The 9,848-nt window shown below is 40.0% G+C and overlaps 1 pseudogene; it reads left to right on the top strand.

Moving 5' to 3' along the window:
• The first annotated feature begins 910 nt into the window (after window positions 1-910).
• On the top strand, window positions 911-2,054 carry LOC102264735 (zinc finger protein 75A pseudogene; annotated as a pseudogene).
• Window positions 2,055-9,848: the final 7,794 nt, after the last annotated feature.

Raw genomic sequence — 9,848 nt, 5'->3', positions numbered from 1 at the left:
GGGTGGGAGGGGGTATCTATTGGGGAAACTCCATTTGGTTGCCTCTGCTCAGGTACTGTTTTGAGTCCCCTGACTCTAGATAAGATCCTTTTTTATGTTTGTGGATTGATTTGAATTTTGCTACTTTCGGAATGCAGGTCCCACACGTTATGTAGTACAACAGACATAAAGTTCCAATTATATGATTCCAGTCTGGGAGGACTAACTCTCTCTTCTTGCTGAGAACCTGAGAGGGTGGAAGGACACTCAGATTCCTGTTTGTGGATGGCAGCTAAGTCCTGACTCCAGCCCCAGGTCCTTATTAAATTCCAGACCTGTGGGCTTTTAAACACCAGCCTCTGCACTGGGATGGCCCAGAGGGATGGTATGGGGAGGGAGGTGGGAGGGGGGTTCAGGATGGGAAACATGTGTACAAGGTGGCGGATGCATGTTGATGTATGGCAAAACCAATACAATATTGTAAAGTAAAAAGTAATAATAATAATAAAATAAAAAAATTTTTTTTAATTAAAAAAAAAAAAAAAACACCAGCCTCTACAGCCCATCTCTAGTCCTCTTGAGGGTACATAACCTCACCTACTGCTCCATATCTGACACCTAGGGAATTCCCTCTTCTTGCTTTTTAAAAAATTATTATTATTTCTTTACTTTTGGTCTTAGTTGCAGCACTCAGGGTCTTGCATTGTGGCCCTTGGGCTTTTCTCTAGTTGAGGGGATCAGGTTTAGTTGCCCTGTGGCATGTGGGATCCTAGCTTCCTGACCAGATGAAGACCAGCTTCATCTTCCCAGAAGGATAAAGGAAGAAGATTGTTTCATTGATTTTGTTCCAGACCAGACTGGGCCTCAGTTGTCAGATCTGGAGTTGGTGGTGTATCCAGCACAGGAGCAGAATTGTTCCTAGATCAGAATGATGACAGTAGATCTGAAAGCTTCAGTCCAGGAGCTGGGAAAGGAGGCAGTGCTCTTGGAAGAAGCAGCAGAGGCCCCAGGCTTCCAGCTGAAGCCAGCAGAGTCCCAGCCAGTGGGCATGTCCCAGGAGGAAGGAGTTTGGAACATACACCAGGGTCTACAAGAGCTGCTGAGCAGAAATACCCACAAAGTACCTGAGCCTGTATGTGAGAGGGTGGTACCTACTTACCAGATCCTAGCCTTTCCTGAGCAAACAAACATCAAAGATTGGACAATGACACCTGAGTTCATCTTGCCTGAGTCCCAGAGTTTGCTGAAATTTGAAGAAGTGGCCATATACTTTTCCCAGGAAGAATGGGAACTACTGGATCCCACTCAGAAGGCCCTCTACAATGGCGTAATGCACGAAAACTATAAGACTGTCATCTTTCTAGCATTATTTGTGCTCCCCAAACCTAAAGTAATCTCCTATTTAGAGCAAGAGGAAAAGCCATATATTCAAGGATCTCCAGTGTTCAAAGACAATCCTGGAGATCTGCTTTCAGAGATAAAGCTGAAAAATGACATGGAAAATCATCAACCTATGTGTCTTTCTGACTTAGAAATACAAGCACCAGGAGACATAGTATCAAAAAAAAGCCAGTGTGAATGTTCATCAGAAAACAACAGGCAAAGAAAATCATGATGATGTACATAGGCTGGGGAAATGGCACCAAGATTTTCCAGTGAAGGAAAGAAAGAAACTTTTCAACTGGTGGGAAGAAGAGCTGCTGAAATTTAAGGAGCTTCATATGAAAGAATGTGCAACAGAGAAGCTTTTTAAATGTCAGGAACGTGGAAAAAGCTTCAGAGTTAGCTCTGACCTTATTAAGCACCAAAGAATTCACACTGAAGAGAAACCATATAAATGTCAACAGTGTGATAAGAGGTTTAGATGGAGGTCAGATCTTAATAAGCACTTAACAACACACCAAGGAGTAAAACCATATAAATGCTCCTGGTGTGGGAAAAGCTTCAGTCAAAATTCATATCTCCACACACATCAAAGAACTCACACAAGAGAGAAGCCCTTTACATGTCACGAATGTGGGAAAAAATTCAGTCAAAATTCCCACCTTATTAAACACCGGAGAACCCATCTATAACACATGCAAGCTTCGGTAAATGCTCAAGACTTTAACACCAGAATTGACACCAATGAAGAAAAGCTTATCCAGTGTTCTTAGTCCAAAAAATTTACCAACCAGAGTTTAACCTTAAAGTTTATGAAAAATTTCAAAATTAAGAAGCATGAAGAATTTTTTACCAGTGGAAAATTTGGTGATGTAAACATCATGTCTCACAGAAAGAAATTAGAGTTGACTGTGAGAGGAAACAGGAATAGTTAGTTGTACTACTTACTGTTTTTACTTGGAACTATCATTGAATTCCTTAGGAAAATAGGTGTTCTAAGAACCTGAGTAAGGGAAAAAGCTTTTGGGGCTGTAGCTGACAAAACAGCAACACCAGCTTCAAACAGCAGATGCAGTCATGAGTCACCAGCCTTCTGTGGTCGCAGAGGTAAATATTGTTTTTCATTGATCTTCCAGCCACTGTTAAGCACATGTGATAGAAACATTTGTAGCATAGTTCTCCAAAATAAAAAGCAGGAATATATGTTTCATTGCATACATTGTCTTCCAGGTGGTCGACTTAGCAGTTTCAATAGTCTTTTGGGGAAGAAATGAATTTTAATATAAAGTTTTCCAGAAACAAAACAAACAAACAAAAAAACAAAACCCCAGGTCCTCTGCACTGGAAGGCAAGTTCTTAACTACTGGATCACCAGGGAATTCCCTTTTTCTTTCCTTTGAGACACGTATTCCTAAACTATTTGAATATTCAAGTATTTTAAATAATATGCTGTCTAGTATTACTATGTTTTAGGCATAGAAGGGAGTGCTTTAGCATGTTCTTCATCTACCATCTTGACCTAAAACTTTAATAGAAGTTATTTTTAGTAAAATACATTTTTAGTGTTAATTTTGTAAATAATCTATTTCCTCACTCTCTTATTCTTCTAGCAGATTTAAGATGCTTCTCTTTTTCTTCCTTTTAGATGTACAACCATGATATATAAATAATGAGTTTTGCAAACTCCTTTTTATTAATTATATGTTTAAAGTCCACCCTCTTCTAATTGCATTGGAGGAAGTTCTAGAACAATATCCAAAAATAATGATGTTATCAGACCCCCACTTGTATCTGACTTTATCAGAAATGCCTTTCGTATTTTAGCATTAAACATATTCTGGCTTTGGTTTTGAGAAATGTTGTCCTCATGATAAGGGAACACCCCTAAATTTTCATTTTATTAACAGGCTTATAAGAAATGGGTGGAGGAATTTTATGAAACGTATTTTCAACATCCCAAAAGGCAATAAGATGGCTTTGTCTTTTGATTTATTTAAAATTAAATTTTATTGTCAAATTTCCTAATATGTTACCATCCTTAATTTCTTGATTCATGAAATGAACCTGCCCTGGTCTTGGTGTTTTACTCTTTTAATGTATTTCTGGCTTGATTTTGATGTATACATATATATATATATATATATATATATATATATATATATATATATACACATACATGGACTTCCTGGTGGCTCAGATGATAAAGTGTCTGCCTACAATGCAGGAGACCTGAGTTAAATCCCTGGTTTGGGAAGATCTCCTGGAGAAGGAAATGGCAACCCACTCCAGTATTCTTGCCTGGAAAATCCCATGGACGGAGGAGCCTGGTAGGCTACAGTCCATGGGGTCTCAAAGAGTTGGACACGACTGAGCAAATATAAAATTTATATGTGGAGATATATGTTTTTAGACTGTTTTTCTTTTTCATTTCTTTCAGAAGTAAAATTAATTTGTAGCTTTGTTTTTATTAGGTTACAAGATTAATGATTTACCAATTTTAAAAAATGAATTAAGATATTTTCCACATATCTTTGCTCTTGAATACTATAAACAGCTTCAGAAATATCTGTTTGTTCAGTATTTGAAAGATTCACATGAAATGATCTGGGACTAGGGTTTTTTAGAAGAATTTTCTTAATTTCTTCTATGTCATTAGCTTCTTTAGGTTTTCTGTCTCTTTCTAATCTAATTTTGGTAAGATCTATTTTCATAGAAAAGCATCAATTTTATTTGACTTTTCAAATAAACTAATCATAATAGTAAATAATAATCTCACACATATCTATCCTTCCTCTGTATATGGGGCAAGTCTCTCTTTGGCATAATTTTGTATTGTTGTGCTTTTTCCTCCTGTTTCTCCTTTAAAGGAAGTACCAACATCCACATTTTTCAGCAATCCAGCTTTTAAAGTTACAAAGTTACAGCATTTAGAGTTGTGTTGTTTTTGTTTTCTTGACATTAATTTCTGCTCTTACCTTACTGTCTCCTTATTCTGCTTTTTTGAGATTTGTTTTACTTTTTATAATTTCTTGAAATAGTAATATGTGAGTCTTTGTATACTTTATTTTTATTTTTCGTTTTGGTTGCACCATGGGGCATGCAGGACCTTAGTTCTCCAACTAGAAGTCAAACTCATGACCCCTGCTTTGGAAGTGCAGGGTCTTAACCATTGGACTGCCCAGGGATTCCCCTTCATGTATTTTTTCTTTAATGACAGTTAATATAACTGGACTTTCCTGTAAAATAGTGGATATGCACCTTCTGTTGAACTTCAGGATAACACTCACTGGAGATAGCCTTTGGGATTTATTATAAGTACTTTCCAGAAGACTTTGGTACCTTAAACCCAAGGGACAAGATAAGAACACTCGGTGAGATTTGAATATGCAGAAACTGGACATGAAAACATTGTAATAACTGAGGGAAAACTGTAAGACGTTCTCAAATGTAGGGAAAGATTAGGAGTATTGTCTAGCTGGAAGGTATGGCAATAAGTTGGTGGTAGACATTTGGAGGGGCTTTCCTGGTAGCTCCTGGAGGAGGAAATGGCAACCCACTCCAATATTCTTGCCTGGAAAATCCCATGGACAGAGGAGCCTCGTGGTCCACAGTTTACGGTTCATAAAAGGTTGGACATGACTGAGCGACTAAAACACCCCGGTGACTCAGCAGTAAAGACGTAGCCTGCAATGCAGGGGGCTGCTGGAGAAATGGGTTGAATCCCTAGGTGAGGAAGAACGCCTGGAGGAAAGCACCAGAAACCCAGTATTCTTGCCTGGAGAATCCCATGGGCAGAGGAGCCGGGCGACTACAGTCCACAGTGTTGGAAAGAGCCACACATGACTGAAGCGACAGCACGCACACGATGTTTGGAAGCAAGATCACACTGGAGCTTGAATCCAAAGCTGAAGCTGAGAGAATTTCTGTAGGCTGAGCAGAGTCCTTTTTGGGCATTTTTTGTAGTAGAATGCCACAAGCTCAGAAGGGGTTCTAGCTGGGTTCTAGCTCAGATGCTAGAACTAGGGTGCCAGAGAAGATCAGGGCAGAGAAGCAGGATTGAAGTGGTATGCATGAAAGTAATCACAGAAGTCCTCAGTGTTCTAAGGGAGTGGAGGGAAGAGAGGAAGAGTCAACGATGAAACTGTATATAAAGGGATTTAAAGACAGGAGTCTGAGAAGGGGATCTGGAGGAGGAGACCATGGAGAGCAGTCATGGAAGCCAAGGGGCAGAGCCGCGCTGAGCTACAAGGAAGTGAAGCTGAACACGGGTGAAGGAGGGTGGGCTGGAGGTGAAGACGCCCTTTCTAGAGGATGCCCTCACTGCTAATACTAAACTGGTGAGGGTTAGAGAGCAGAATGGAAGCACTGGTGGGAAGTAAATTCTGAAGAGAATGCACTCTTCACCCTTCAGATCTTTTCATTTTATTCACAATTAACAAATAAAATACTAGAGAATTGTTGTTGCTGTTGTTGGGACTAGGAGGTCAAACTTCACCTTACCTATCTGGCTAGCATGTGTTCAGTGGAAGATATTAAATGATGTCTTTTGTCAAAGAGAAGTCAGCCTAAAAAAAAAAAAAAAAAAACCAAGGAGGTGTCCTAATTTTAGAAAAGATTTCTACAAATTTATTTTAAACAGAGGTTTGTAAGAGTACTAAAATATTATTTGATGTCAAAGATTGTAGATATGCTGAACTTTTCGATGATATGATGTGCAAAAAATGCCTTGCAGGCCCTCAATCAATGTTAGTTATCCCCCACAACCACCTCCCACTCCCAGTGCAAATCTATGCAAATCAGGCCTGGTGTTTGTTCAGAGGGAGCTATGTTCTCCCTGCTTAGAAATTAGATTAGGTCTTCTTGTCTGGGGCCAGATGCCTCTGTGTATCTCCTAACCGGATGCTGTGAGCTGACCAGTGTTGACCTTTCCAACACACATCAGCATTCACCCCTTCTAGGCTTGCTCATTTTACCTGATGTCTTGTAACAGGATAATTACTTTGGAAGCTTCTGGGCAGATCTCCTGCCCCTGGAGGGATGTGGAAAAAGTCACCCATGCAGTTCTCTGTGACTTACCTACCAGCAAATTTTCACACTGGCCATGGTGAGCTCTGGGACAAAAAGGGAAGCCTAACCAGATTTTAGACACCTATGTAGCCCCATAACTGTGTCAAGGCTATGCCTTGGCCAGAAGGAGAGGAAAGATGGAGAGGAGAGAACAAAGGGCTTCCTCTGGGGTCTGTGATGAAAAGTCAATGCCTAGAGAACAGTAAGTATACATTCAAATGACATTATAGTGCTATGTGATTATGAGAACAAGAGTTTTCCCATTGCAAGATTTTTTTTTAGCATCCTGAGAAGCAATTGATCATGTCTGGACCCATCCTCTCTGAGCATCCACTAACTCTCCTCTCTCAAATGTGCCACCTGACTTGAGAAAACTGAAACCATGTACAAGCACACAGCGACTATCTACAGTAACAGAATTACTCTATTCTATTCTCTGCATCAACAAGAGTTGACTATTTCACCTATCTCACCCAGAGGATGAAAATTGAAACTATTGTTTGTTACTGGAAGTTTTAAAAAAAATTATTTAAAAGAGCATTCAGCTACTCAACACTTCAACAGAAAACCTCAACTGACAACTTCCCAAGGTTCTCTGAATCCTTGCTTCTTCTCCTGCTGTGGCCATGAATCTTAAACTCTTATTTCGTGATCTGTACCCAATTCTAATCAAGCCTTTCCTTGAAAGTGCTTCTGAAACCAGACCCCAAAACGTTATAGACACCCTGACTTTGCCTTTTCCTCTCAAAGACACTACTAAGAGTCTATCTTACTGAAAAAAGAATGAAGTTAGTCTTGTCTTAATGACAGGTTGTCCTAGTGCTGTTTGGGGGAAAGGCAACATTTGACAATCTCTTCTGACATCTCCGCCTCTCCACTAGTTCTAAGCCATTCAGAATTCAGATAATGGTAATATGAGTTAGAGATGCTCTAGTCAAGCAGAACAAAGACCTTAGTCTTATCTTAAGCATACACAGCCCAAGATGATCCGCCTGGCCCTACATGTTTTTTCAATGTATTGCTGCTGCTGCTAATGCTCACTCAGTCATGTCTGACTCTTTGCGACCCATGGACTATAGCCTTCCAAGATCCTATGTCCATGGAATTCTCCAGGCAGAAATACTGGAATGAGTTGCCATTTCTTATTCAGGGGATCTTCCTAACCCAGGGATCAAACTTGCATCTCTGTGTCTCCTGCAATGGCAGGTGGGTTCTTTACCCCCAAGTCACCTGGGAAGCCGTATTTAATGTATTATTTTCTACTATTTGTCAGGTCAGAGGCCAGACAATGGGAATTAAAAGCTGATGCTATATGGAGTCATCCTGTCTGCCTTTAGCCCACATCTCCTTTGTGAGAAAAGAGACATTTAAACAGATAAAATACATTCATTATATGCAACAATATTGTGCAGAATAGTACTTCTTAAACAACGTGTGGTGAAAAAGAAATCTCCTCCCCCGTCCAAATCCATTGTGGATCAATACTTTTGTAAAATCCAATTGTGTTCGTTATGGCTGCTACAACAAATTAGCACAAATTGAGTGTCTTGAATCAACAGAATTGCATTCTCTGGCAGTTCTAGAGACCAGATGTCTGAAACCAAGATGTTAGTAGGGATATACTTCTTTGGAAGTTTTACGGGAGGATGAGTTCTTGCTCCTTCCAGCTTCTTATAGCTCCAAGTGCTCCTTGGCTTGTCGCTGTTGTTGTTGTTCAATCACTAAGTCCTGTCTGACTCTTAGGGACCCCATGTGCTGCAGCATGCCAGGCTTCCCTGTCCTTCACTACATCCCAGAGTTTGCTCAAACTCATGTCCATTGAGTCAGTAACGCCATCCAACCATCTCATCTTCTGTCACCCCCTTGTCCTACTGCCCTCAATCTTTTCCAGAATCAGGGTCTTTTCCAATGAGTTGGCTCTTTTCATCATGTGGCAAATGTATTGAAACTTCAGCTTCAGCATCATCTTGTCTTGTGGTGTATTACTTTAACCTCTGCTTCCAGCTCTATGTGACTGTTTCAAGGACTCTCAACATTGGATTTAGGGCTCACCTGGAAAGTCCAGGATGATCTCATCTTGCCATGCTTAACTTAATCACATCAGCAAGACTTTTTCCAGATAAGGTCACATTCACAGGTTAGAAGTGAACCATTGCTTCTGAACTCCAAACGACAGTGCTTTACAGTGCACCTTAATACCTTAATGCACTCTGCTATTTCTGACTCTATTTCAGTTGAACTTGTTCTTTTAAAATAATTATTTATTACAATTTTCAAGTCAGAAAAGTTTTATTCCAAAGTAATGACATATAAAATTGTGTATAAGTTTAAGGTGTAAATCTTCTTGGTTTCTCAATCTCTAAACTTCTACCTTAGTTTTTCTATTCTCTTTTTACCTCTAACTAAAGGTAAAAATAATTGTTATGTATTTTAATTTAATTGAAAGCATAAAGAGAGCTTGTATCTTTTTTATGGAGGCTTATTCTCCATAAGAAACCACTTCTTTCTTTATCCTGCCTGATATCTCTTCATTTGATCCTATTTAAAAAAAAAAAATTCACCGCCTAAATCTTTGACCATAGCTTTTATCATGACATCCCCCTGAAAATGTCCCTCAAAGGAGCTGAGGTTCCAATAAGTCATAATGGCTCACTCCTAACTCTGGAGTAAGAGTGAAAGATGTAGGCTTACTAGCCTACCTAAACATCTAAAAATTATAAAGATAACAAACTACTACAAATGTGCCTTCATGCAGACATGAAATGCCAAGTTCAAATTGTGAGTTCTCAGACCTCTCAGAGCTCCATATTAGAATATGGAGACAGGGAGAGGGTCATCTCTGGCCCACAATCCATCGCTTTCTCTTCCTGTTGCCGTTCAGTTGCTAAGTTGTGTCCAGCTCTTTGCAAGCCCATGGACAGCATGCCAAGCTCCACTGTCCTCCACTATCTTCCTGAGTTTGCTCAAATTCAGGTCCATTGAGTCAGTGATGCAATCTAAACATCTCATTCTCTGCCACCTGCTTCTTGTGCCTTCAATCTTTGCCAGCATCAGGGTCTTTTTCCAGTGAGTCAGCTCTTCACATCAGGTGGCCAAAGTATTAGAGCTTCAGCTTCAGCAACAGTCAGGGGTTGACTGCCTTTTGCATTGACTGATGTGATCTCCTTGCAGTCCAAGGGACTCTCAAAAGTCTTCTCCAACATCACAATTTGAAACCACCAATTCTTTGGCCCTCAGCCTTCTTTGTGGTCCAACTCTCAAATCCATGCATGACTACCGGAAAAACCATAGCTTTCTTCCTACTGTCTGCTCATTCTTGAATTTGGAGGATTCTCGTAATACACAGAAAGAGGTGACCATCCAGACAGTGGGGGAAGGGGCAGATTCTCTGTGTGGGCTGTGCCATCAGCTCCTTGGAT

This window comes from Bos mutus, chromosome 3 (genome assembly GCF_027580195.1).
Source record: "Bos mutus isolate GX-2022 chromosome 3, NWIPB_WYAK_1.1, whole genome shotgun sequence".
Classification (NCBI taxonomy): Eukaryota; Metazoa; Chordata; class Mammalia; order Artiodactyla; family Bovidae; genus Bos; species Bos mutus.
Note: the sequence above shows the minus strand (reverse complement) of the source record. Positions and strands in the feature narration are given on the sequence as shown.